This window comes from Acomys russatus, chromosome 2 (genome assembly GCF_903995435.1).
Source record: "Acomys russatus chromosome 2, mAcoRus1.1, whole genome shotgun sequence".
NCBI classification, from domain to species: domain Eukaryota; kingdom Metazoa; phylum Chordata; class Mammalia; order Rodentia; family Muridae; genus Acomys; species Acomys russatus.
The window spans coordinates 23,317,128-23,344,654 of record NC_067138.1 but is presented as its reverse complement, the minus strand read 5'-3'; the positions used below and the strand labels follow the sequence as shown (position 1 = coordinate 23,344,654).

The 27,527-nt window shown below is 43.6% G+C and overlaps 1 protein-coding gene across 1 annotated transcript in view; it reads left to right on the top strand.

Annotated features, from left to right (window-relative positions):
* Nucleotides 1-239: 239 nt before the first annotated feature.
* Sgk3 (serum/glucocorticoid regulated kinase family member 3) overlaps nt 240-27,527 on the top strand; it is a 109,132-nt gene continuing 81,844 nt past the window's right edge. The window contains exon 1 of the mRNA XM_051159316.1: nt 240-351. The gene's annotated coding sequence lies outside the window, so the exon portion shown is untranslated. The remainder of the gene's footprint in view (nt 352-27,527) is intronic.

Genomic DNA, 27,527 nt, shown 5'->3' with positions numbered 1-27,527 from the left:
GGGCTCCGGTGTGGGTCAAGGTCACCCTCGCCGCGGCCCTCACGCATCCCGTCAGCTGAGCGCAGGGGCCCGGGCGTCCCCTCCTGAACTTTGCACCCCGCGTGACGAGCGCGGACAGCCGAGCGCCTCCGGCACCCGCGCGGGTCCCAGCCGACTCCGCCGTCCCCTCGCGCGGCCCTCTCTCCCTCCCTCCTCTCCCTCCCTCCCGCCCGCCCCGCGCTCCGTGCTCCGCGGGAGGAGCCGCCGTGACGCGTCAGGGAGGAAACGCCGGCGCCTGGCCGCGCCGCCGGGAAGGAGTAGCCGCCAGAGCGCTGGGCTCCGCGCCCCGGCGCCCGGACGCCGCGCAGCCCGGTAGGTGCGGGGCGGGAGCGCGGGGCCGCGCCGCCGCGGGGTCGGGGCCGGAGCCCGCCGTGGTCGTGCGCACGCGCGCCTTTGTGTCCCCGAGACGAGCCCAGCACCGCGGCGTGGAGCTCCAGCGCGTGGGTGGACGCGGTGAACTCGTGCCGCCCCCCCAAACCCCGAGCTGGGCAGTGGGCGGGGAAGACCGGGGAGCCCACCTGAAGTGGGGTGTGGGGTACCTGCGCGAACCCGCGGGGGCGGACGGGGCCGGAGCTGGCGGGATAAGTGGCCCACGGGACTAGAACGTTCGCACCGCCACTCTTTTCGCAAGTTCTCAGACTTGAACCTTCCGGTCGGTCTGTTTTCTGTCGATTCTCACTGTTTAAAGCACCGACTAGTGCCACCTAAAAAGCGTCCTGAGATTTTCGGTTCTTGTCATTCTTAGTGATGGTTCTTTGAACCGATGGAAAAAGAGAAGGGATTCGTCTCTTGAAACAAAAGTCTTTGACTTAGTTTTGCACCGAATGCCGAACATCATGTTGAACTGTAGTTCTGCAGGTAGAGACTATGCAGGGTGCAGTTGAATTTCAGGAATAAATACAGAACACTCAAGTTTCAGAATCTTTTGTCAGGGTCAAAAAGACAAAACAAAAACCCCAAACCGCCTGTTAAGTATTTTGATTCTTTTCCTCCTCACCAGATTGAGTGTTTACCCAACAGGCCTGGAAAGTGCCTGCTTTATTGACCAAACACAGCTCTTACTATGAACTGGGTTGTTCCTAAGTGCTTTATAAATATTACCTCAAATTCTTAACGCAAAGTATTAAATTTTAGAGGTTGTAGCCGTGAAGAGGCCACACATACTCTAGTTCCCCGAATGTCAAAGATAGAACTGGAAACATTAAAGGAAGTTTCAAACATTTTAGGAACGGGTGTGACTTCTGCCCCGTAGGCTACCACTCCCTTAAAACAAGTTATTACCCCTCACTCCCTGTGGTATGCTGGGCTTGGAGAAATGGGACCTGTTGGTAGCAGGTCTCAGGCCAGATCCCTGTAGCTCAGAAAGGTGGCCTCTCTCATTCGCTGTCCTTCAGCCAAGCCTGACAACTCAGACATCACAAGTTCCTCTTCTTTAAACTGCCACTGTGCTGAGCCTAGTTTTGTTTTTAAAAGGAGCTTTGTTTCAGATCTGTTTGACAGTTCATGTGACGTGGCTCAGATGGGAGCATCAGATTAAACTGGAAATGAACGGTGAAACGGAATGCATTTTTGTTTGTACACGTTCACATAAACAGTGTTTGGTAATTTTCTGCGGTTCATCGTTGGTAACACTGAGTTGGTAGATGTCCATTTTTTGTAACTTGCTGCTTATATATAGAAAGGGCCCCCCTCCCCCCAATAAAATGATCTTTTAAAATGAGTATTTGGGCCTGGTGTTGCGATGGTAAAGACCCAGAATGGTAATTAAGTAATATCGACATAGTTTTTTGTCACTGTGGAAATTATAAATGTAATATCAAAATCTTTTTTTTTTTTTTTTTGAGACAGGGTTTCTCTGTGTAGCCTTGGCTGTCCTAGACTCCCTTTGTAGCCCAGGCTGCCCTCAAACTCACAGCCATCTCCCTGCCTCTGCCTCACGAGTGCTGGAGCTAAAGATGTGCCTCACCACCCTCAAAATCTTTTTTTTTTTTTTTTTTAAACTCACACTCCCTGTCTCTGTCTTTTCCTTCTCATATATTTTTGTATCCTGGGAGGTAACTAAGTGAGTTGATAAGCCTGACTTCTAGGACTATGACGTGTGGAAGCAGGGAACCTCCCCCTCCTCCGATATAACTTATGGAGGTACCACAGATGTTGGCGGGGCTCACGTATTAATTCAGCCTAACACCCAACAATTGCATCTGTCTTCAGAGACAAACATGAGGTGAGGAGCCATCTTAAAAACACTCCCTTTTGTATGAGGGAAGACACCAAAGCAGGAGGCTGTAGGTTTGCTTAAGCACTGTTTGCAGAGCTAATGGGAGGCCGAGCTCAAATGGGGTAGGTGTGCGTAGACGGACAGAGCGTGGCACGTGCAGGCCTGTAATAAATATTTGTGGAATGAGTGGCTTCAGAGAGGTTGCTCTTTCAAAACACGCTTCCCAAAATACCACTGTAACTGACTTGTGCTGAAGAGAGGCCTAATCCATGCCTCTCTTGCTTCAAACAGTATCGGATACAGGATCTTTACTATAAAAAGGACAAAGATGCCCTTTGGACTTTGGACTTATCACCTCTAGTTTTTAAAAAAGAAGTTAGCGTAGTGGTTGTTTTTCTTTTCCTTTCTTTTTTTTTTTTTTTTTTTTTTTTTTTTTCTTCTGGTTTTGAGGTTTAGGTTGGACAAATGGTGTTAGTGCTTGTGCTGACAGCTTTCTTACATCTGTCTCTAAACTACTTGGATTTATGAGGGAGAGTTCAAATACAATAAAAGGTATTACTCATTTTTCTTCTGAAATGTCTGACATGCCACTTTTTTTTTTTTAGCTAATTACTTTAGAATAAAGTGTGTTCTTAAAAAAGCAAATCTTTTTTTAGGTTCTAAAAAAGCAAAAAATAAAATAAAATCTTAAAAAAAAAAAAAACCCACCTCAAACTTCATTTATTTATATAATTTAAGCATGGCCCTCTGCATCCTGAAGTATGTGGTCCCCAGATGGATCACCTTCAGTTAAAGGGAAAAGAGTGGCCATTACCTGGTGGAAGACTTGAGAGGGGCCATTGAATGAAAGGCACCATGGCCTTCCCCACCCTGGACAGTAGGTAGAGAGAAAATCGTAGTGAAGCCGATCTGAGTAGGTTGCCTGTCAGGCCTCTGTGTGGGGGAGGAATAAAATGCTTTTCAAACTTGCCTTGTAGAAACCACCCTTTTCAGTCTTCATGTGTTTTTTCTTTTAAAACTTCATGCAAATTATGGACTAAACTGCTGATTCATGAAAGTCAAATTATGTAACATGTTATTCCTGACAGAAACAGCTCCTACACTCTTTGAAGTGAAGACGTTTCTCTAGTTTTCTTTACCTGCTCCATTCCTGTTGTTGGAAGCTTTGATCTTGATTCACCCTTCCCCAACATCTCATGGAGAAAAGCCGTAAGCCGAAGAGGTGCCAAGAGGCCCCAAGAGGCCCCATCTTGCAGTTGACATCAACATACTTTTAACTTAGCACCAGCTTTGAGTTAATTGCTGTTGTCAAGAAGATGTGCAGTCATATGGTGAAGGCCTACCCAAAGCATCAAGCTGTGTGAGGCCAAGGTCAAGGGCTTCAGAGAGAATTAGGCCAGTGTAGAGCAAGCCTTGCCTTCCTGCAGTCTCTCAAATTCTCCCTGTTTTCCTAGAGTCTTGTTAATGTGCCCACGTTTACCTCTGTGTATCCACAATTCTATTTAAAATCAAACCATATATAGCTCAGTTGGTAGAGTGCTTGCCTGGTATTCTGGAGGCCAGGGTATGATCTCCGTTATCATCAGTCAAACAAAAAGTAATAAGACTAGCAGGGCATGGTAGACCACCCCTACCAAGCCAGCACCCAGGAGACTGAGGCATTTGAATCCTCAATTTGAAGGCATCCTGGACTACATAGCTAGGCCCTTCTCAGAACCAAACAAAACAAACTTAGTGTTGCTCCCCTCCTGCAAGATTATGGGTGAGTTTTAAGAGGCCGTTGTAGGGCCGGGCGTGGTGGTGCACGCCTTTAATCCCAGCACTCGGGAGACAGAGGCAGGCGGATTGCTGTGAGTTCGAGGCCAGCCTGATCTACAAAGTGAGTCCAGGATGGCCAAGGCTACACAGAGAAACCCTGTCTCGAAAAACCAAAAAAAAAAAAAAAAAAAAAGAGGCCGTTGTATGAACGCAGTTGTGGCAGGCTGAGAGACCGATCTTTTGTAGGGTGGGAAATAGGTGTATGGGTGAAAGAAGAGATAGATTCCTGTGTAGTGCAGCTTGGTTTCCACCATGGGGACAAACACTGGGAAGACCTAAATAAAGGGGACTGACACCTGGGAAGGGTACCAGCACGGTAAGTTTCCATGGGAAGAGTCCCTGTAAGCTCTCATGTACAGAAGTATTCTTACAGGCAGCTCTTTCTTTGGGCCAGGAAGTGAGAGCTTTGCAGATCATTTTAAAAGTAGAGAACTGATTTAGTGGCTTGAAACATAAGAGCAAGGGTGATTCTGAGTTAAATAGTGGCCTGGATTTTGTTCCTTTTTCTTTTTCTTATTTCTTTCTTTCTTTTCTTTTCTTTCTTTTCTTTCTTTTTTTTTTTGAGAATGTCATCATACTGAGATGTTGTTCTTTGCACTTGATTTTTCTCTGTGATTTGCTAGTGTTATTTTTAGGAAATAACAGTACTTACGTAGCATGTAGTAATAAGCGTGATTCAGGATAACTGCTTCATATATACACATGTGTTGAGTATGTTTGTGTGTGCCAGTACATGTATATGTGTATATACATGTCTGTGCGGGTGTGTGTACTTGTGCATGAGGCTGGATGTCAGTCTCAGGCATTATTCCTCAGGAGATCTCCACCTTGTTTTCAAGACAGGGTCTTTCTGACTGTGAACTTGCTGGTTTGGCTCAGTCAGCCAGTCAGTGAGCCTTGTGGAACTCGCCTGTCCCTAGGGCTGAAATTGCAAATGCATGCCACCATTCCTTGCTTTTTATGTAGATTCTGTCATCAAACTCAGGTACTTTTCCTCACATGGCAAGCTCTCCCAACTGAGCTATCTCTAAGCGCCCACTCCCGCCCCCTGCCCCTCCCCCCCCCACACCAGTTTTCTGGTATGTTTGCCAAGCAAGTTAATATCAAGCCTTGTGTTCTCCAGGTAAAATGTATTTCATAATACTCATCTAATTTTAAAAATGGGGTTCTGAGGATGGGGAGATTGGTAGGTAAGAGTACTTGCTGCACTGTCCTGATTTTGAATCCCAAACACCCATGTCAAAATGCGGGCGTGGATGCACATTCCTGTCCCTCCAGCATTGAACCATGGAGGCAGCCAGATCCTGAGACTGAATGATCAGCTAACTTAGCCAGCTAGCTTCCAGGTCAGTGAGAGACTGTCTCAAGGCAATAAGGCAGAGGTGAGAGAGTAAGACAGAGCCCGGGCCCTGGCCTCTATGTGAATGTGCACAAACACATACTCACATATGTGCAACTCACACACACACACACACACAGACTCACCTTTGGGATTGGATTAGCTAGTCTTCAGACTCTAACCCCCTCCAGCTTAAGTGCATAAATAGTGCACTCATGTATGAGAGCTGAGATGTATAACCAGCTTGGGGACCTTGTGAGATGTCCCCCATCCACATAAGCATGTCCTCTGGTGTGGCCACTTTTATCATCTTATTATCCCTCTCCCATGATGTTCCCTGAGCCTTTGGTGTTGAAGTTACATCGTAGATGATGTACTGGTTAGGACTGGGCTCATGGTCATTTATTCTCTGCGTTTTGGCCAGATGAAGATCTGTGTAGTAGTCTACATTTGCTGAGGGGGAAAAGAAGCTCCCTTGGTGAAGGTGAGGGCTACATTTATCTGTAGTTATAAGTACTTAGAAAATAGACTCTATAGTGCCTTAGGAAAATAGCCACGCTAGGTTATTGAAAAGCCACAGGGAAAGACACTATTTTATAAGCTTACTTAAAAATATGTATAATATATGTGTGTTTGTGTGTGCACACACACACAGATGTACACAGCCACAGGTGGTTGTCTAGGTGTACGGTACTAGACATGAATTCTCATCTATTGGGTGAGAGCCATGAGTCCAATTAGACAGCTGTTGCTTGTCTTCAACATACAGGTCTCACTCCTGCGTCACTGGGGATGTCTTGCTGGGTAGGCCATTGTCATGGTTTGCAGGATTCACAGATGGGTAGGATTGCCTTTCTCCCTTAACAGCTTGCATGGTTCCATCTAATCGTGTAAGAGGTAGTCCTTAAGGGAGGAGGCTTTCTTCAAGTCCTGTGTCTAAAGATTGTGGTGTCTTCAGCAATGGAGACTTACCTTTAAGTTCTGGGAGGCAGCAGAGGATAATGGCAACACCCTACTTTGTTTTTTAGGGGTCTCTTAGACATGGTGACCACCAGTTTGATGGTAGGTTTCTTTTAGTTTTTTGTTTGTTTAATTATGTGTATATGTGTGGTGTGTGACCATGAGTCCTAGAGCCTGGGGAGGCTAGAAGCATCAGATCTCCCTGGGGCTGGAGTTACAAACACTTGTGAGCCATCCATCCAGTGGGAGTGCTGCAACCGAAGTCAGGTCCTTTGCAAGAACAGTACACCTGGTCTCGGGCACTAAGCCATCTCTCCAGGGCTGACACTGGAGGGTTTTTTGTTTGGTTGGTTTGTTTGGTTTTTTTCAAGACAGGGTTTCTCTGTGTAGCCTTGGTTGTCCTGGACTCACTATGTAGACCAGCCTGGCCTCGAACTCACAGAGATCTGCCTGCCTCTGCCTCCCGGAGTGTTGGGATTACAGGCGTGACACTGGAATTTTTGTTAGATAGTATATAACTTTTTGAGGGAAGGGGAATTGTTACCTGGTGTTGATAACTCCATTTAATATCTCTGTCTCTGTGTGTGTGTGTGTGTGTGTGTCTATTTTATGTATTTTTAAGTAAACTTATAAAATAGTATCTTTCCCTGTGGCATTTCAGGCATCCTTAGTGTTATTTCTCTTTTCTCTCCCTCTGTGTTAACCCCCTTCCCTGGCCCCAGCTAGGCCTCTTGCCTTCTTCCCCTTCAGAGCACCTGTGTCCTACTAAACCACTCTCTAGACTTTCTTCTCCCCACCCTGCCTCCGTCCCCAGGCTCGCGTTCTTCCTGGCTGGCTTCTGCTGCTAGTCTGGGTTCTATTCTCACACCTAAAGACTCGAGCTAGCATCCACAGATAGGAGAGAAATGCGGCATTTGTCTTTCTGGCACTGACTTGCTTCTCTCTGTGTGATTTTTTTTTTTCCTGGTTCCATCTATTTACCTGACTATCTCCTCCCTCCCTCCCTCCCTCCCTCCCTCCCCCTCTCTCTCTCTCTCTCTCTCTCTCTCTCTCTCTCTCTCTCTCTCTCACTCTCTCAAAAGAATCCCATTGTGCACATGCACCACATCCTCATTATCCACTTGTCAGTGAAGTATATCTGCTTCCATTTCCTAGCTGTTGTGAATAGAACAGCAGTGAACATGGCTGAGCAAGTGTTTCTGTAGGAGAATATAAAGTTCTCGAGAGATAATTCTTTTAGGCTTCTATATTTATGGGCATGTGTGTATATATTTTCTGAGCTGTGGCTTTGTTTTGTTGGAGAGTCTAGCTCTGCAGCCCAGGCTGTTCTGAAAAACCACTATAAAGCCAAGACTAGGCTCGAATTTCAGGCTGACCCTCTACCTCAACCTCCCCAGTGCTGGGGTTATAAGCTTGAACCACCATTCCAGGCACTCAGTGCCATTTTAGAAGCATTTAAATAGGCTTGCCTTGCTTGACAGAGAGAGAGTCCTGCTTATATAGCCAGTGGACGTCAAGGATTTCATACACCTTTATTTGCCTGTGTTTCCTGGCCAGCTGCCATGCCCCAAACCTGGCTGACATTCTTGGAAATTTATACCACCGCTAATAAAGAGAACGAATGAGAGTGTGTGGACAGATTGAGAAATCCACCCAAAGTGACATAAAACACATGTCCTCTTATTGGCCATGAGTGTGTGTTGTCAGCATGTGGAAAACACGTGATAATTAAGAAAAGCGACTGATGGAGGAATTACAGATAATTTACTGTTATCACTAAGAGATGGTGGGTTTGGACCAATGAAAAACTGGCTGCTCTGAAGTTGTTAGAAAGGAAAGTGGTTGAACTTGAGCTGTTTGAAACGTTCCCCTAAATCTAAGCACAGTACTGGTCTGACAGCATGGCCATCAGTGGTGGGAATATGTTACCCTGGCATCCTTATGATCCTGTTTTAATAAGTTGCCGTGGGGGTGGGTGACACCTAGTAAAAGTTCATGCACACATCTCTGTCTTTGCATACTGACACCCCCAGTTTTTCCAGACAGCATCTGTGTTGACATCTCTTCACTTCCTTTTCGTTTTCATTTCACCAGTTTGTGTACAGAAGTGTCCCACACCTACCCCCTCCAGCTCCACGCGTCTTCCTCTTTGCTGAGCTCCATCTCTCTGCCTTTCTGTTTCTCATTCCTTTCTCTTCTCTCTAGACTTTGCATCAATCTCTCCATTCTTCTTATTTTCCCAGTGGGTCTTCACTTTGATCCTGAGCAAAAAAGATACTAATTACGGTGGCCTGTTTGAGAGAAGGCCTTTAATAAGGAAAAGGAAAGCTTTTACTTTGCAAGGAAAAGTAGATATTATGAAGAACGAGTGGTTTCAAGCTCCAAAGCCCTATGGAATACCCAGTAATTCCTTTCAAAATACCCACAGAAGTTTCCACCTACCTCCCCATCACTAAATAAGCAGTTTTGCCGTAAGCACTGATATGAACTAAAAAATTTAAGCTATTTATACATTTTTCTTTTATTCATGTTACTGCAACAACATTGCTTTGACAAAAAACAAAACAAAACCAAAGAAAGCTGGGTGTGGTGGTGCACACCCTTAATCCCAACACTCAGGGAGGCAGAGGCAGGCAAATCAATGGGAGTTCGAGGCCAGCCTGGTCTACAAAGCGAATCCAAAGCAGTCAAAGCTACACAGAGAAACCCTGTCTCGAAAAATACAAAACAAAACAAAACTTTAGTTTGTGTGAGGTTTTTTTGTTTGTTTTTAAAAATGCCAGGCATATAAATGGGTCAAATAGGGTGTTTGGTCTAAAAGATAATTCTATGATAAGACACAGTTTCTGTTAGACAGTACATCCAAAGTTCAAGTATCTGGCTTAAAAACAACTTTTTGTTGGTGGTGGCTTTCCAATAAACTGAAGATTAAGGTTATCCCAGACCAAAGGGTATTGAGCTTTGAGACATGGTATATCAGGTTTCTGAGCTCTTACCTCCAGATTTCCATCAGTAGGTAGGTACACAGGGGTGAGATCTTGGATCCACCTGGATGCTCTGGGGTCAGAGATGCACAGTGCTGCCCGAGCATCGTCAGGGCCAGGTCTCTGCTGGACACTTGCACGAGAGTGTAGGTGGCGACTCGGGCTGCCTAGTAAGGTAGCTCCTCCCAAGGCACTCCTCCCAAGGCAAAGCCACTTCAACTGCACAAAAGCCAAAGACTTACTCTTTATAAACAGTAATAAATTTTAAAAAGATGTTTTTATTCAGCCTTTCAACATCAGGCTACTAAAATTGAAACATAAACCACTATTATTTGTTTATTTGGACTGGGATATTATTAAAAAACATTGAGAACTAAGACTACAGTATTGTGGTTAATTTATCATTATTGCCTAATAATGTTTACTATTAGGCCTACAATTATTATCATGGCAGTATTTTCCAACCTGCTAGCAATCAATCAAGACATAGACACCTGTTATATTTTCAAATAGCCGTAGTTAACCTGGGGCAGGGCAGATATTAATCCCCTAAACTTCCCATAGTGGGGCAGGTATCCCATACATGCCCCAATCCCATGCCATCTGCTTCTAATAATTTCTATTAAGCTACCTCCCATCCATAATCCCAAATACTTGCTATTGCTAATTATCATCATCTGAGCTAAATCTCCATCCACACCAGCCATGTGCTTCTCCTCCACCTATCTCATGGCGCAGCCTTCATCTTCTTCCCCTCTCCTCTGGTCTCATCTCCCAAGATTCTCCCTGTTTTTCCAAGCCCTGGAACCTTAGCCATGCCTATCCCATTTGCCCTGCCCAGGTGTGATGATCTTTTCTTGGTCAAACAGTTTAGGCTCTTAGGCAAGGTATAGGTGGGGCACAGAAACAGCAAGCAGTACTTAGCATCAAAATACATCAGACCAACCTCCAATACTACAGTAGACCAGCCTGGCCTCTAACTCACAGACATACCCCTGCCTCTGCCTCCTTGAGTGCTGGGTGTACAGGCATGCAGGTATGCACCACCACACCCAGTTTAATGGGTTCTTTCTTTTTAAAACAAAAACATTTATTTGTTTGTTTTGTGTGTGTGTGTGTGTGTGTGTGTGTGTGTGTGTGTGTGTGTGTGTGTATGTGTATTTCAGAGGACAATTAGCAGGAGCCAGCTCTTTCTTTTTACCTTGTGGGACCTGGACCCATCTCACAAGCCCTGGTGGGGTGGATGGACTGACTGCCTTCGTTCCTTTGTTTCCTTTCCTTTCTTTCTTTCTTTCCTCTGTTCTGTGTTCTATACATGTATGTAGCCTTGCACAGTGGGTAGTTTATTGCTCTCTTTTCTGATTGGTCTATTTTATCTGTTTCCCACCAGTATTTGGTTTGATTTATTGTTTAAAAGGGAATTTTTTAATTAATGAAAGATAAGATACTCCAATGTTTTATCAGAGGGCTTTTAAACTTTTTTATTTTTATTTATTGATTTATTTTTCTTGAGACAGGGTTTTTCTGTGTAGCCTTGGCTGTCCTGGACTCACTTTGTAGACCAGGCTGGCCTCGAACTTAAAAGTGATCCACCTGCCTCTGCCTCCCAAGTGTTAGGATTACAGTCATGCGCCACCACACCCAGCTTTATCAGAGAGCTTTTAGTATTTCTATGTGTGCTGCCTTTTCCTCTTCGGATTTTGTCTTAGAATTCAATTATTTCTGGCTTCTACTATTATTACCTTTGTTTCTTTGTATTCCTCCTTTTTTCTTTTTATATGTGTAGTTTTAAAATAAATATATTAGTCTTAATTGTGTCTAAAGGTGTGCGCGCGCACGCACACACACACACACACACACACACACACACACACACACACACACACACACACGCACCTGTGCACTGACATGTAACTACATAGAAAAGAAGGTATTGCATCTCCTGGAACTGAAATTACAGGTGGTCATGACCCACCTGACGTCAGCACTGGGAACCAAACTCCAGTCCTCCGCGTGGATAAAGTGCTCTTAACTACTGAACCATCTCTTCAGTTTCTTGGGGATGGTTTTTGGAGTCAGAATCTTACTATGTGTTTCCATCTGTCTGTCTGTCTGTCCATCTGTCCATCTGTCAGTCCATCTTTCCATCTTATTTCATATAGATCTTACTGAAGTCGCTATTTTTTTTTTTTTAAACACATGTACAGTCTTGTTTCAAAGGTGTAGTAGTATTTTGGCAGCACCGTGCCATGTCTGTCAGTTCCTTCTGGGGTGCTGTGACGGATACACAGCACAGAAACAATGTGAAAGAAGAAAAGGTTCTTGTGATTCCTAGTGTCAGAGATTCTGGACCACCATAGCAGAGGTGTGCTAGGAGCGTGTGTTGGACCTCTTCAGATCCTGGCAGGCCAGAGGAGGATACAGCCTTCAAAGGCCATCCCACTGTGAGCGACTTCACCAGCCAGGCCCTGTGACTCACAGGCTACACAGACTTCAGCAGAGCCCGTCAGGTTGGGGACCAGGCCTCACAGTGGCTTCGTTTCCCGTTCATGCTATCTAGTCCTACAAATGCAGTGTGTTGTGAAGTCTCCCATTCTGATGCTGCTAATCAGACCGACTGCTGAGTTTACCGTTAAAGCATCAAGAGAAATATTTACTTGGACTCTGCACTCTTCTGCTGACTGTGTACTTACTTGTTTCCTAATGTGGCTGTTAAATACACCTGCATAATTAGTGAAAGAATACCTTATCTCTCCCCATGATAGCTGATGTTACTGTCGTGTGTACAGTTTACCTACTTATTATGTAAGTTTGGTGCTTTAGGAAAATAAAGGTGCTTATTTACATAACCCTTCTTCCTTTTTGAATGGTATACACTACACCAACCTTCTTCTTTCTTTCTTGTTTTTTTTTTTTTTTCTTCAAGACAGGGTTTCTCTGTGTAGCCTTGGCTGTCCTGGACTCACTCTGAAGACCAGACTGGCCTCGAACTCACAGAGATCTGCCTGCCTCTGCCTCCCGAGTGCTGGGATTACAGGTGTGTGCTGCAGCACCCGGATGATTTTTTTTTTTTGTAGGTTTATTGCTTATGGTGTCTGTATTTCACCTTTCAGAGAGCAAAAAGGGAGGAAATTAGTGTTTGCTGGGGGCAGAGCAAGATAGCCACAATAGAGCTGGCCAGATGGCTCAGTGCCTTAAGAGCACTGGCTGATCTTTCAGAGGACTGGGGTTTGATTCCCATCACCTGTCAGCTCACACCACCCATAATGACAATTCCAGGGGATCCAACTCCCTTTGGCCTCCACTAGGCACCAGGCGTGCAAACGATGCACTGACATACATGTGACACACTGCCCCTGCACAGTTAAACAACTTAAAGTCACAGTAACTATGGGTTGGATACTTTAAAAAAAAAACTTATTTATTTATTTATTTGGTATACAGTGTTCTGCCTGCATGTACACATGCACACCCACACATCGGAAGAGGGCACCAGATCTCATTATAGATGGGTGTGAGCCACCATGTGGTTGCTGGGAATTGAACTCAGGACCTTTGGAAGAGCAGCCAGTGCTCTTAACCTTTGAGCCGTCTCTCCAGCCCTGGCTTAGATACTTTTATTTATAGATAGACACATTGAACATAGAAAGGCCTCAAAGGTTGCTGCCGGTATCAGCATGCGGCCACAACCTCTCTCTGCAGGTCCCCTTGTGCCTACTGACAAGGGCTAGAAACTGGCTCTCTCAGTTGGCACAGGCAGAATTAACCTACAAATACCCCAAGACAACCAAATGCTGATGAGGCAGTTGAATGGGTTTGAAAATGGGCTCTGTATTTTTTGCTTTATTATTCTGAGAAAGTTTTAATGTTTCAGTTTAGAAGCTGGTGCCTGGTTTCAAGAACTCTGACTGAAGATGCATTAAATAGATTATAATTTCTGTCTCATAGAAAAGGACTCAAAAGTCTATATTTAAAAGCTGGTTGACTGAAACCTTGAACCAACAGAATTTGAATGTTATTTGCCAAGCTTCCAGACCATAATTGTATCCAATGTCCATTAAACTTGAAAACAACAATGGACACTGTTGTGTTATGAAAGCACTCAGGGACCAGCATCGCTTACACTAGTCCTCACTTGGCCTCTGCACGGGCAGGGCGGGGCGGGGCGGATAGTGGCAGATACTGAGATGAGTCTCTAAGAAGGAAAATCGGCAAAAATTTTAGGCCTAAAATCTCTTGTGCTTTGATTTATTTTCTGCCTAATAAGATTGCGTTCCTGGGTAAAGAGGGTGCTGTGGTCTTAACTGTGTTTCCCATAGAAAACTCAAGGCGTGGTGGTGCATGCCTTTAGTCTCAGCACTCGGGAGGCAGATCTCTGTGAGTACAAGACCAGCCTGTCTTGAAAAACAACAACAAACCAATACCAAACAACAACAACAAAAAGTGTATGGTGTTGGGAGGTGGGATGTTTTGTTTGTTTGTTTGTTTGTTTGTTGAGACAGGGTTTCTCTGTGTAGCCTTGGCTGTCCTGGACTCACTTTGTAGACCAGGCTGGTCTCGAACTCACAGAGATCCATCAACCTCTTCTTCCTAAGTCTGGGATTGTAGGCATGTGCCACCATTGCCTTGTGAGAAGTGGGATCTCTTAAAGAGAAGTTTAGATTGAAAGGACTCTGTCCTTTTGTGTTTTATGCTGTGGGTTGGTGCTTTTCTATCCTCCTCACCCTTGGCACTCTCTGCTGTATAGTAACATAGCACAGAGCCCTTGCCAGGCCAGAAATGGGCACCTTGGTCTTAGACTTTCGCCTCCAACTGTGTTCAATTTTTATTCTTTAAGACAGGCTTGGTTTCAGATATTCTGTTACGCTGGCACACATCAGCTGGTAGAGATGAGGAGAAAGATGCAGAGAAGACGTGAACACTTGGAAAAGCTTGGGAAGAAGTTCCAGTAAGCAGAGAGGATGGCTGTGCTATGCCCATGCTGGAAAAATGGTTTCCTTTAGATATAGTTCACAATGCCACTTGAGTTTACCCTCTCAAACCACAATTCAGAGAGCCACCTGTGGTGGTGCTTGTCTGTAATCGCAACACTTGGGAAGCTGAGGCAGGAGAATCGAATCAGTAGTTGAAGGTTAGTCTCTGTCACATAAGCAAGTTAGACCTTGTGCTACCAGAGACCTTTTCTCAAACAACCAAAAATAAAACCGGAAAAAGCCCAAGCCAGTGTCCTGTTCAGCAAGCCAAGTAGTCATCACCTCTGCGCAGGTCCAGGACTTCACCCCCTGGGGGGAACCGTGGACCTACTGTTCTTAGCCCCCTTGTCCCACTTTACAGATTGGCCTGTTCTGGGCATTTCACAAAGAGTTAAACCACACAATCTGCAGTGTTCTGTTACTGACCTTCACCTAGCACAATGTGTTCAAGGTCATCCGTGTTGTATTGGAAAAATGTGGTACTTAATTTTTATTGCTAAAAAATATTCTGTTTTGTAGATGTACTAACCATGCTTGGCTTATTCTGTCATCCACTGAGGAACATTTGGGTGGTTGCCATTTTTTGACTCTTAGGAATAATGTTGCTGTGAATATTTATGAATAAGTCCTGTCTGGCCATATGTTTTCACTTGCCGCAGACGTACACCTAAGAGCAGACTTGCTGGGCCATATGTAGTTCTCATTTAACTTTCTTGAGGAATTCACAAACTGTTTTCTAGAATATCTGCTTGACTATAATTTTCTTGTTAGTGTATAATGAAGCAATTCTTTATTTAAATTTCATTTATTATCAGTGTGTGTGTGTGTGTGTGTGTGTGTGATGGTGTGCACACTGTGCATGTGAAGGTTAAAGGACAACTTTGTGGGGTCACTTCTCTTTACCTTGACGTGCATCCCAGGGATGGAACTCAGAGTGTCAGGCTTGTGTGGCAAACAGTTACCTGCTGAACTGTCTTGCAGGCCACAAGCTTCTGAATTTCATCACATACTGTCAACCACTTGTTACACAAACTCCTGTTTTAGTGGATGTGAAGTGGTTTTTTTGGTTTTGATTTTCAGGACCCTAATAACTGAATGCTGTTTTATTTATATACATAAAATATGTCAAATATGGAATTTATTTAAACTATTTATTTATTAAGTATTATAAATATATTTATAAAATATAAATACATATTACATATAAATTATTAACATTTTCATATTCTGCTTTTGCCAGCTACAAGATTTCTTTCTTTCTTTCTCTCTTTTGGTTTTTTGAGACAGTGTTTCTCTGTGTAACAGCTCTGGCTGGCCTGGAACATGATCTGTGCACCAGACTGGCCTTGAACTAACAGAGATAGATCCACCTGCCTCTGCCTCCCAAGTGCTGAGATCAAAGGCATGCGCCACCAGCACCCGGCCTGCAAGTTTTCTTTGGAGAAATAACCTATCTTTATTTGATTTGATTGCATTTGACAAAAATGCATTTGACAAAAATGCAAAACAACAAATCTTTGTTTATTTGAAAAATTGCATTATTTGTCTTTTCACTGTTCGTTTGGGCCTCACCTAATTGTTTTAAAAAGCATCAATGGAGACATTTATATCTGGACTTTTCTTTGTGTAAACTTTCCTGGTTCCCAGTTCGGTCTCTTTCCTTGCTATGTCTTCTCCTCCTCCTCCTCCTCCTCCTCCTCCTCCTCCTCCTCCTCCTCCTCCTCCTCCTCTTCTTCTTCTTCTTCTTCAAGGATTTATTTATTTATTTATTTATTTATTTATTTATTTATTATACAGTGCTCTGCCTCCATGTATACCTGCACACTAGAAGAGGACATCAGATCACATTATAGATGCTTGTGAGCCACCATATGGTTGCTGGGAATTGAACTCAGGACCTTTGGAAGAGCAGGTGGTGCTCCTAACCTCTGAGACCTCTCTACAGCCCCCATCTTCTCTCTTCTTCCTGGCTTAGTTTTGCTAGTTAGTTCTGTTGACTTGTGTGTTTCTTTCGTGTTTTCTGATTATTTGCTGTGCAGTTTGTTCATGGCAACCTCTTAAAGTTCTGGTTGCTTCTGGTAGTGATGTCCCCTTTTCCAAGCCTGCTTTAGTGATGGCTCTTTTCTTTTCTTTCTGATTAGTGTAGCCAGAGGGCACCACCAACAACAACTTTAAAAAAAATCTATTTATTACATATACAGTGTTCTGCCTATACACATGCACACCAGAAGAGGACACCAGATCTCATTATAGATGGTTGGAAGCCACCATGTGGTCGCTGGGAATTGATCTCAGGACCTTTTGAAGAATAGCCAGTGCTCTAAACCTCTAAGCCATCTCTCTAGCTGAACTTCTTTTTTTTCCGAGACAGGGTTTCTCTGTGTAGCCTTGGCTGTCCTAGACTTGCTTTGTAGACCAGGCTGGACTTGAACTGGCTGTCCTAGACTTGTTTTGTAGACCAGGCTGGCCTCAAACTTACAGCGATCCGCCTGCCTCTGTCTCCCGAGTGCTGGGATTAAAAACATGTACTACGACACCCAGCTAACAACTTTTAAATTTTTTAAAATTAATTTATTCAGATTACAACTAAATTGTTATGCCATCACTTGTATCCTCCCATTCCTCCCTCCCTCCCGCTTTCACCCTATTCCGCTCCCTTAGGTCTGTGACTGAGGGGGACCTTCTCCCCCACTATATGGTCATAGGCTGTCAAGTCTCATCTTGGTAGCCTGCTTGTTCTCAGCTTTTAGCTTAATGTTTTTACCTTGATGTTACTGACTTTTATCCTTACATCTCACTAGTTCTTTCCATTTACTTTTGGTTTAGTTTACTCTTGTGTCTCCAGGTCCTTTTTCTTTTTCCTGAGACAGAAGGAAAAGGTCTGAGGGAGGAGCTGGCTTCTGACACACATCCTCGTCAGTAGTGTGGTTACTACATTGTGACATTGTTTGATTTGCAACCGTGAGAATTCTATGAACTAGGTATCTTTGAATATCTGGTGGTAGAAAAGCTGTGTGGGACCTGGCTCTTAGAGACCGCACAAGTAATCAACACTGAGTATAGGAATTTCCTTTCCTTGGCCAAACTGCCTCAACATTTCAGTGTCACTGATCATGCACTTATAAAATATATTTTTAGCCGGGCGTGGTGGCACACGCCTTTAATCCTAGCAATCGGGAGGCAGAGGTTGGCCGATCTCTGTGAATTTGAGGCCAGCCTGGTCTGCAAAAGAGAGTCCAGGACAGCTAGGACTGTTACACAGAGAAACCCTGTCTCGAAAGACCTATATAATTTGACTTTTTCTTGTATGACACAAAACATAGCTTTTATTAAAAAAAAAATAATAAGGCGGTGTTTTGAAATGATAAAACATCCACATTTTTGTTTTTAAAGCTGTGCATGCATTTCACATGGTCTTTCAGTTACTGTGTTTTATCATGTAACGACAATCATTTAGAAGGCCATTTGTCCTGATGAAGGATGTGGAGTCACCATATAGAGAAGACTTTCTATAGCTGGAAACGTCATATTGTTACAGTGGGTGGGACAATAACTCAGGAGAAAGTATGGATAACAAACGGCATCTACAGGAAGGACTGCAGTTGTGGGGAGCAGAGTGTGGAGCATGGAGGAGGAGGAGGCTGTAGAAAGCTTGATCGGTCCTGGCAAAGAGGCTGTTACTCAAAAATGCGTTCCCAAGCAGTCCAAATCTGTTTCCATCTCTGGAAGGAAAATGTCCGAAGGAGAAGCTGGCTGTTGACACACATCCTCGTCAGTAGTGTGGTTACTACAGTAACGGAATTGCATCTCTCCACTTAAGATCGTGTGGCGATACACTTGGCAACATCGGCCGTCCAAAAGGAGTGAGTGTGATTATAACTTTTACGAACTGACCTATGAAAGAGATGATGCTGTGAAAATGCTTGGCATAGTGAAAAAGAGCACAATGGGCCCTAAATCTTGGTGGCTACAAACCTGCCTGCTCTTGCGTCACCTGGAGCGCATAGACGGCCTGGGTCCTAGTTTAAAGCTGCCACTGACTTGAGTAGCCTTTAGCAAGTGAGAATTGCTTTTCTTTGACTGGAAATAACTCAAGGTTTTTCCACCCTTCAAATTCTGTGGTTCTTCTATAAAATTCATTAAAAAAAAAACTTGAAAGATTATTTTTTTAATAAAGATGGAAGTTTTCAGTTGTTGTTTTCAGCGTTTGCAGTTCCAACTAGGCTAGGCTACATGAATAAGAATCTTGATAGCATTATTTAAAGCCAAGCACTGGTTTATTTGAAAACAAAGGCTTTCTTTGCAGTGTCATTTAGCTTGGCATGGCCATGAATCCAAGAATTATTCTACACCAACCAGAGAACAGTAATGCGGTTGTACTTAAATCCAGAGTTCCACAGAGCCATTCACCAGAAATGAATTGAGGGTAGCGGTCACTTCTAAATCTGCAAAAGTTCTGAAATGTACTCTTAGGACTTGTTGCAGAAACCGTACTAAATCGGAGTTTGAGAGTGTAGTTTGGATCGCTGAAGCCGACAGAGAAACTGCTCTTGTTGTATTTGTTTGGGGTAGGGCGGTCCATGTAATATTAAAGAGCCATGACGACCTACATTTTAGAGTTTTTACCGTTTTGAAAGATGCATTGTGACAGAGAATGTGTGTTTGATGGCCTTTACTTTTCAATGGGTGGAATCTTACATAGGTAGCACGATTTATTTAAAAATTGCTGAAGTTGTCAGAACAACCATTTCTTTTCTATTTAAGTCAGGTGTGGTGGCACATGCATGTAATCCCAGCACTTGAGAGGCTGAGGCAGGAGAATTGCCAGTTTGAAGGGCAGAATGAGTTTCTTGGTGAGTTTGAGCTGCATAGAAAGATCCTGTCTGAAAGAAAGAATAAGAACACACTTAGCACGTTGAAGATTTCCTGGGCATACCAGAAGGCAAGCCATCTAGGTGCATTTGGTCATAGTTCTACATGTGCTGCTCAAAGAGCTCAGGCTTTTCTATTTTGTAGTTGTTTTTGCAGTGGTTTTGCAATTGATTATAGAGTCTTTTTTTTTTTTTTAATCATTTTTTGAGACAGGGTCTCTCTTTGTAGCCTTGGCTGTCCTAGACCACTTTGTAGACCAGGCTGGCCTCGAACTCACAGTGAGCCACCTACCTCTGCCTCCCGAGTGCTGGGATTAAAGGTGTGTGCCACCACACTCGGCCCGATTATAGAGTCTTATTCAGACTAGTCAAGTGTCTACTGCTGCATTATCATCGTAGTCCTCCCCCCCTCTGTTTTCAGTGCTCCTCCCCCCCTCAGACAGGGTTTCCCTGTATAGCCTTGGCTCTCTTGGACTCACTTTGTAGATCAGGCTGGTCTTGAACTCACAGAAATATTTTTTTATTTTTAATTTTGAAGCAAGGTCACCTATAGCCCAAGCTGGCCTCAAACTCAGTAGTAGCTGACTATGACTCCTGAATATGAAGTCCTGATTCTCCTGCCGCCATTTGGGAAGTACTGAGATTGAGATTATCCAGCACCAGCTGGGGGTGGTGGCATACACCTGTAATCCCAGCACTCTGGGAGGCAGAGGCAGGCCAATCTCAGTGAGTTCAAAGCCAGCCTGGTCTACAGAGTCAGGACAGCCAAGGCTACACACAGAGGAACCTTGTCTTAAAAAAAGGGGGGGGGAGGTGGGGGTGGGGAGATTATGCAGCATCACATGCTGCTTCGTCTTCTGTGTTAAAAAGGACAGGAAAAATGGAAAACAGGTTGCAAAACATGAACTTAAGTAGTGAGTGGTGGTTATGAGTCATTAGCACTTATTTCACAAGCGTGCACAGACTTAAGAAGAACCTACCAGCATGCAGCTCTCTTAAAAGGCCAGCTTTCTGATCCTTAAAGAAAAAGATGGCTCAGCCAGGCGTGGTGGCGCAGGCCTGTAATCCCAGCACTTGTGAGGCAGAGGCAGGCGGATCGCTGTGAGTTCAAGGCCAGCCTGGTTCTTCAGAGCAAGTTCCAGGACAGCCAAGATAACATAGAGAAACCCTGTCTCAAAAAACAAGAAACAAACAAATAAAAAGGAAAAGAAAAGAAAAAGATGGCTCCCAGCACTTGGGAGGCAGATCTCTGTGAATTCGAGGCCAGTCTGGTCTACAAAGCAAGTCCAGGACAGCCAAGGGTACACAGAGAAACCCTGTCTTGAAAAACCACAAAAAAAAAAAAAAAAAAAAAGAAAGAAAGAAAATAAGAAAAAGATGGCACATACTGCTGTCCAAAGAAACGGTTCCCAGACTTGTTTTGTTGTTGTTGTTGTTGTTATGGTTTACTTTCTGTTTCATGTCTATTGTGTATCTGTGTCTGCATGTGAAGAGGGTGTTGGATCTTGGTAGCTGGAGTGACAGGTGGTTGTGGGTCCTCTGATCAACCAGCTGTGTACCAAACTGAAGTTCTCTGAAAAAGCAGTCAGTGCCCTTAACCACGGTGCCATCAATCCAGTCCCAAGACTTCATATGGCTACAAAAAGCTGAAGACCTCAAGTCTTATATATAAGATGACATGGCATCTCCATACATCATTTTATACACTTAATTTACTTATTTATTACTGGCCATGTCTCAGGTATTGCAGACTAGCCTAAACTGACTGTCTTGCCAAGGATCACATTGACTTTAAGCTTCTTTTATCTTTACTTTCCAAGTGCTGGGATTACATGCTTGTACTACCACACCTGGCTTTATGAAATGCCAGGGATTGAACCAGTGCCCTTGTTTTTGCTAGACAAGTGCCTTGAGAAAGACCCACAGCCCCTCTCACATACTTTAAATCAGCTCTACACTGTTTATTTATATTATCTAATGCATTCACACATGAAATAGTTAATGCTACATTACTTAGGGATTGATGACAAGTATGTAAAGTCAGTACAGGCTTAGTACAATCATTTGGTTCATCCATGATAGGTTGAATTGTAGTCTGCAAATGAGATATTAAAATGACCAAAGATACAGGCTCCAACAGGGCGCGTCTATGTGTCGCTTCGTTTGAATGGATTCAGCACAGTGCTTGGAAGTGTTTTCAGAACTTCCTCAGGTGCCTATGGAGGGAAGGGTTATGCACATGTGTGCTGGAGGCAAAGCCTCAGCCTGTATGATAAGCATGCACACTTCCTCTGACCTGGTTTTGATGCTTCTGTCTATAATCAAAGAATGCATCTTTGGGGGCTGTCTTTGAGGGCTCAGTGAGTGAAGGCACTTGGCCACCAATCCTGATAACCTGAGCTTGATCCCTGGAAGAGATAGTTGAAGGAAGGAACCAATTATTGAAAATTGTCCTCTGACCTCCACTTACACGAGGTACTCATGAGTGTACACACACACACACACACACACACACGTACACACATGCGTGCATGTACCCCAAATAAATACAATGTAATGCAGCTTTTTTTTTTAAAGAGCGAGTCTTAGGACGGTGCCACTTAAAAGAACCTTTATCTAAACATCAGTGTAGTCATATGTAAACCCAAAACATGTTCTTTTACGATGAATGAGCTGTAAGATGATGACACAGCCGCGTGAATGTCACTGGCAGGAGGTGCCATGTATGAACGTGGCAGCTTAGATCATGATTTATAATCTACTTTTAGCATTTTTGAGAGATTGTCCTTAGCGGTAATTAGGAGAGGGGGGTCTGCATTTGCCAAGGTTGTAGTTACACGATGGCCCACCCATCTCCCATTAAGTTTACGCACCTATAGAACAGAAACAGTGATATGACATGCTACACAGGGTTGTTAAGTTTAAGGTTAAGAATACCTGGAAAGCACTTGGCACAGTGCTATGACATGGTAAGTATTCAGTAAATCCCAATATCCTTGGTTTTGTGTGTGTGTGTGTTTCTTAGTGTGTATGTGGGTTTAGCTGTGTTGTGGGTACCATTTTACATGCTTGTGAAAGCCAGAAGACACCTTGGGCGTTGTTCCTCAGAACCACCCACCTTTTGTGTATGTGGGCAAGAGGTGTTTTCAGATGTGATTGTATGTATGAATGCGTATGCATGTGCAGGAACAAGTAGAAGACAGAGGCTAACCTTGGCCACTGTTCCCACAGGAGTAGTGGAATATTCCCATACCCATCTTTATTTGAGGCAAGGTCTCTCACTAGGTCTTGATGATTGGGTGAGGCTGTGTGTCCAGCTAGCCCCAGAGATCCTGTGTGTCCACTCCCAATGCTGGACTTACAAGCACATGTCACTTTGACTAGACATGAGCAAACAGGTAGCGGCCACCTTTTTATTACTTAATCTTATTTTATTTATTTAGGAAGTATCTTGGAACTCAGCAGGAAGGCTGGGATAGGCTCTACCCGTTTCCTCCCCAGTGCTGAGGTTACAAGTGTGCACCACAATGCTGACCTCTGAATTATTTTAAACTAGGTTCTAGAAATTAAACTCAGGACCCCTTGCTTTCTAGGTAAGCAACTTACTGAAAATTATCCTCCTAGACTTCTCTCTGTCTCTGTCTCTTTCTCTCTCTCTGTCTCTCTGTCTTTGTCTCTCTCTGTGTCTCTGTCTCTGTCTGTCTCTGTGTCTCTCTCTGTCTCTGTGTCTCTCTGTGTCTGTCTCTGTTTCTCTATCTCTGTCTCTGTCTGTCTGTCTCTCTCTCTCTCTCTCTCTCTCTCTCTCTCTGTGTGTGTGTGTGTGTGTGTGTGTGTGTATGTATGTTTCCATGCTGGGTATTGAATGAAGGGCCCTCTTAGTGTTCATCAAACCCTGTCTCTCTGAGCCTTATCTCCAGACTCCCATGTTCTTTGATTGTCACAGCACAGCACATGGAGTACAGTAAAGTTCCAGTGGAGACTAATCTTCTTAAAGCCCTACAGTAATTGCATGCCTACCTTTGTTCAAGTTGAAAGTCTTCACTGTACCTCACCTATTTAAGCTATTCTGAGCAGACCTTCTGCAAAGTCCATCTGTGCTATTAGGCCAGTTTACTTCATAGGTAGAATAAGCAGGGAGTGGAGGTTGTTTACAATAGGCTCTGACTTTCCACACATAGGCTGGAGGATCAAAAATGTGGACTTTAACATTGCATTTTGGTGCAATAAATGTAAGCATTGTATCTACGAGGTACTTATTGAGTGCCAACTGCAGACAGCACTACATCAGTGAATGGGGCTCTGATCACAATGAAAATCAGCCTACCTCTCTCTCACAGGACTTTTCATCTAATTGTGCGCACGCGTGTGTGCGGACTCTTGCCTATACATATTTGGTCAAATGTGTGGGACACACCTGTGTGAAGAAGCACTGTTGACATCAGTGTCTCCCCCTTGGTCAAGCTCCACCCTATTTAGACATGGCCTCTTGCTGCACCTGGAGCTCAGCAGCTGAACCCTGAGCTCACTATTTGACCCAGCAACAGCAAATGCCTTAGGCACGGAGCCATTTCCCTAGCCTGGTTTTCCCCTTATTTTGAGGGCAGATAAACAGTTATAATTCGGGATTAAAAGTGCCAGGAAGTGCCCAAGGAGCCCATAGCAAGACTACTTACCCCAAACTGTGGGACCAAGGTAGCTTCTCAGGGCTTTTTGTTTTGTTTTGTTTGGTTTTGTTTTGTTTTGATATTTAGTTTGCTACCAGTTGTCAGGAAGGAAGCACAGTTCAGGTTGAAGGACCCGCATGTGCAAAAGTCTAATGAGAGGGGAGCCTGGGATCTTCAAGAAAGCCAAAGGCAAGGCTAACACAGAGACCCTGTCTTGAAAAACAAAAACAAAAACAAAAGCCAAAGGACTGCCCTTCTCTCTCTCCCTCTCTTATTTTTAAAACAGTGTTTTCAGTTATAAGCATGTGCTGGTGGAGTCGAGGGTTATAGGCAGTTGTGAGCTGCGCCATGTGGGTGTTGGGAACCAGACTCAGGTCCTCTTCAAGAGTGCTACAAGCAACTGGCTGTTGAGCCATCTATCTATGCTAGGCGCCAGCTACAGGAAGTATCTCAGGGTATTTCTCCTGTGAGGGACACATTTGTTTTCACATCACCCACATTGGTTCATTCTTTACTTTCATGCAAAGTTTATGTGACAAAAATTCAAAAGAAGGAAATGAACTTGGGTTGGTTCATCAATTGTTCCATTTTATTTCTAGCTATGTGATGTGTTTTATATTTAAAATTTAAATGTATTCAATTTTCATGCACATAAAATTCAGGAATAAGTGATCATGGGATGATCGCTGAAGTTTGCTGGCAGCCTCCGCCTTGCGCTTCCTGGGCCTCATTGCTGATGAAGCAGACTCCTTCGTCTCTTTCCCTCACTTCATCTTTAACCCTGACTGCAGCTTGAACTTGAGCCTCCTTGCTCTACCGTTAGCATACATACCTTTTGTCTTTCTGTCTTGAGCCTTTACCCATCTACCCTTCACCTGCAATGTCTGTCTTTCCTCTCACCACCTATCAAATATGAGTGTTTGAAAGTGCTGTTCAGATACTTTCTATGATGTCTATACCTTTCTTCCCATACATTTTACTCCTCCAGTTCTCTATACTGTAGCCTTCTGATAAAATAGGATAGTCTTTGCAGTGTTTTAAAAAATACAGATCACAGCCTGGTGCATTGGTGCATGCCTGTAATCCCAGCACTCAGGAGGCAGGCAGATCTCTGTGAGTTTGAGGCCAGCCTGGTACAAAAAAACAAAACAAAACAACACAACCACCACCACAACAAAAACCAACCAACCAAAAACAAAGACATTCTTTGTATGAGCAGCTTCCATTTTTTTAGTGCATAGCAGAGCACCTGTTTTAGAAAGCCCAGGGCTAGATTTGGGAGGAACAAGAGCTGAAGTGACAACATGTTTGTTATTCAAGAATGGTGTGGTGTGTGACTGTCCTCATGTTCTTTCTCATGTCTATTTCAATATAAAGCTATAATATCCCTTCATGTTTTAAACCTTTAGCCACTTAGAAACATTTTTAATCTGTTCAGATTCTTTATTAAGTGAACATGGGGCAGGCATGGTGACATAGGCTTGAAATCTCAATATTGGAGAGACTGGGGAGGCATGGGAAGTTCTAGGCCAGTCTGGGCTGTGTAGGAAGACCCTGTCTCAGCAGAGAAACAAAGCAAGCCAGCAGTCTGCTCTCAGCACAGCACACAGATAGGACATAACAGTGTACTTGCAGCAGGTCACACAGCACATAGACAGGACACAACAGTGTTCTTGCAACACATTACACAGCACACAAACAGGACACAACAGTGTGCTTTGCAGCACAGCACACAGCACACAAACAGGACACAACAGTGTGCTTGCAGCACAGCACACAGACAGGACACAACAGTGTGCTTGCAGCACAGCACACAGCACACAGACAGGACACAAGCCTCGGTGTTGGTCAGGTCTGGCCTCTGTTCCTAAATTGGGATTTACTTATTAAGGACATGAGTTTGAGCCAATTACCTGATGTTTCACTTTCCCCATCTGTCAGAATACATGAGGCTTTCCTCAGAGAACCCAAGGGAGATATGACTCCCACAGTCCTCAGCACCTGCCTTGGCTCTTCATTATATGCAAAATATCAAATGCAGTGCCTTTTTTCTGACTTTTATTCTGCTGAGTCAAAGCTAGTACGTGTAAAGTAAGGCATGGTGGCTCACACCTGTAATCCCAGCACCTGGGAGACTAAAGCAGGAGGATTGCTGTGAGTTCAAAGCCAGCCAGAACTAAAAAGTGGGACTTTGTCTCAAAGTATAATTTTTTAAAAAAAAGAACCAACCAAACAAAATCTACCAGTAAAAAGAGTTACATGATCTTGTAAGTCTTAGAAATTTTAATTTGGAAATAGTTTTCATAAATTTGAAAAATACTGCCACTGAACTAATGTTTGCTTATGCTGAGAGATTTCTAGAGAATTGGTTCTTGTTTGTTCTGAATTAGCAACCTACAGAAAAACAATCCTGAGTTACTAAAAGGAAATTCTGAATTTCTGGATAATTTGTTTGCTAAGTTGCGGGGACTTTAGGTGTCATTAGGGGAATTTATTATGAACGTGTCGTGATTTGATGGATTCTTCCTGCTTATGGTAATGTGTTGTCGATATGCCTGTTCATACCGGGCTAATGCGTGTTCCCTACCATTACAGTAGCACCATGACAGGACCCAGGGACCTGCTGCTCACTCTCTGGCAGGAGAGGGACCCATAGGAGCAGCCCAGTGGCACTCTGACTTGTATTTACTCCCATCAGCACCAATACTGAGATCAATAAGCTCTGACATGCAGAAGGAGCGTGCTCATCAATTTTAATTTTGAAAATTGCCCATGGACTATTGTCATCAATTTGTCTGGATCGCTTTTACAAAGACAGTAGACTCATCAATTTGAAACATGTCATGTCAGTGTTGGCCATCAGGGACTTCTGAGTCTCCACTAAATTATTTCTTGAGAAACTCCCTAGGAATTCTAATTTTCTTTACTGAAGAAGATATGAGTGGCATAAGATATGGGTTCATTTTCTATTCTTCAAAAAGTAATTCTATTGTATGCCTTTGCAGAACACTACGTTTGGTCGCCATATGGCAAGATAAACAAAAATGGCCTTGTTTCATCATAGAAGAATTATGAATTTCTTGCATTTGGAACACTAATATTCTAAACTAGTGGTAAATTTTATGTAAGTCTATTGTTATGTGGCTCTTTTTTATTTTTTTATTATTATTATTATTATTATTATTATTATTATTATTATTATTATTATTATTATTATTATTTTGGTTTTTTGAGACAGGGTTTCTCTGTGTAGCCTTGGCTGCCCTAGTCTTGCTTTGTAGACCAGGCTGGCCTCGAACTCACAGTGATCTGCCTGCTACTGCCTCCTGAGTGCTAGGATTAAAGGCGTGTGCCACCATACCCGACCTTTTTTTTTTTTTTTTTTTTTTTTTTTTTAGTTTTTAATTGTGTGTGTGTGAGTGAGTGTGCATGTGTGCATGTGTACATGTGTGTATGTGCCAAAGGAGGCGGAAGAGGGAGTTGGATTCTTTGGAACCAGAATTACAGGCTATTACCAAGCAACATGACTTGGTTGCTGGGAGCTGAACTCTAGTCTTCTGGAAGAGGAGGAAGTGCTCGTAATCCAAGAGCCCTCTCTCCTGTGGCTTCTTCTATTCATACGTATTTTATGCAATTAAAGCCCCCACTTACACTTTTTAAG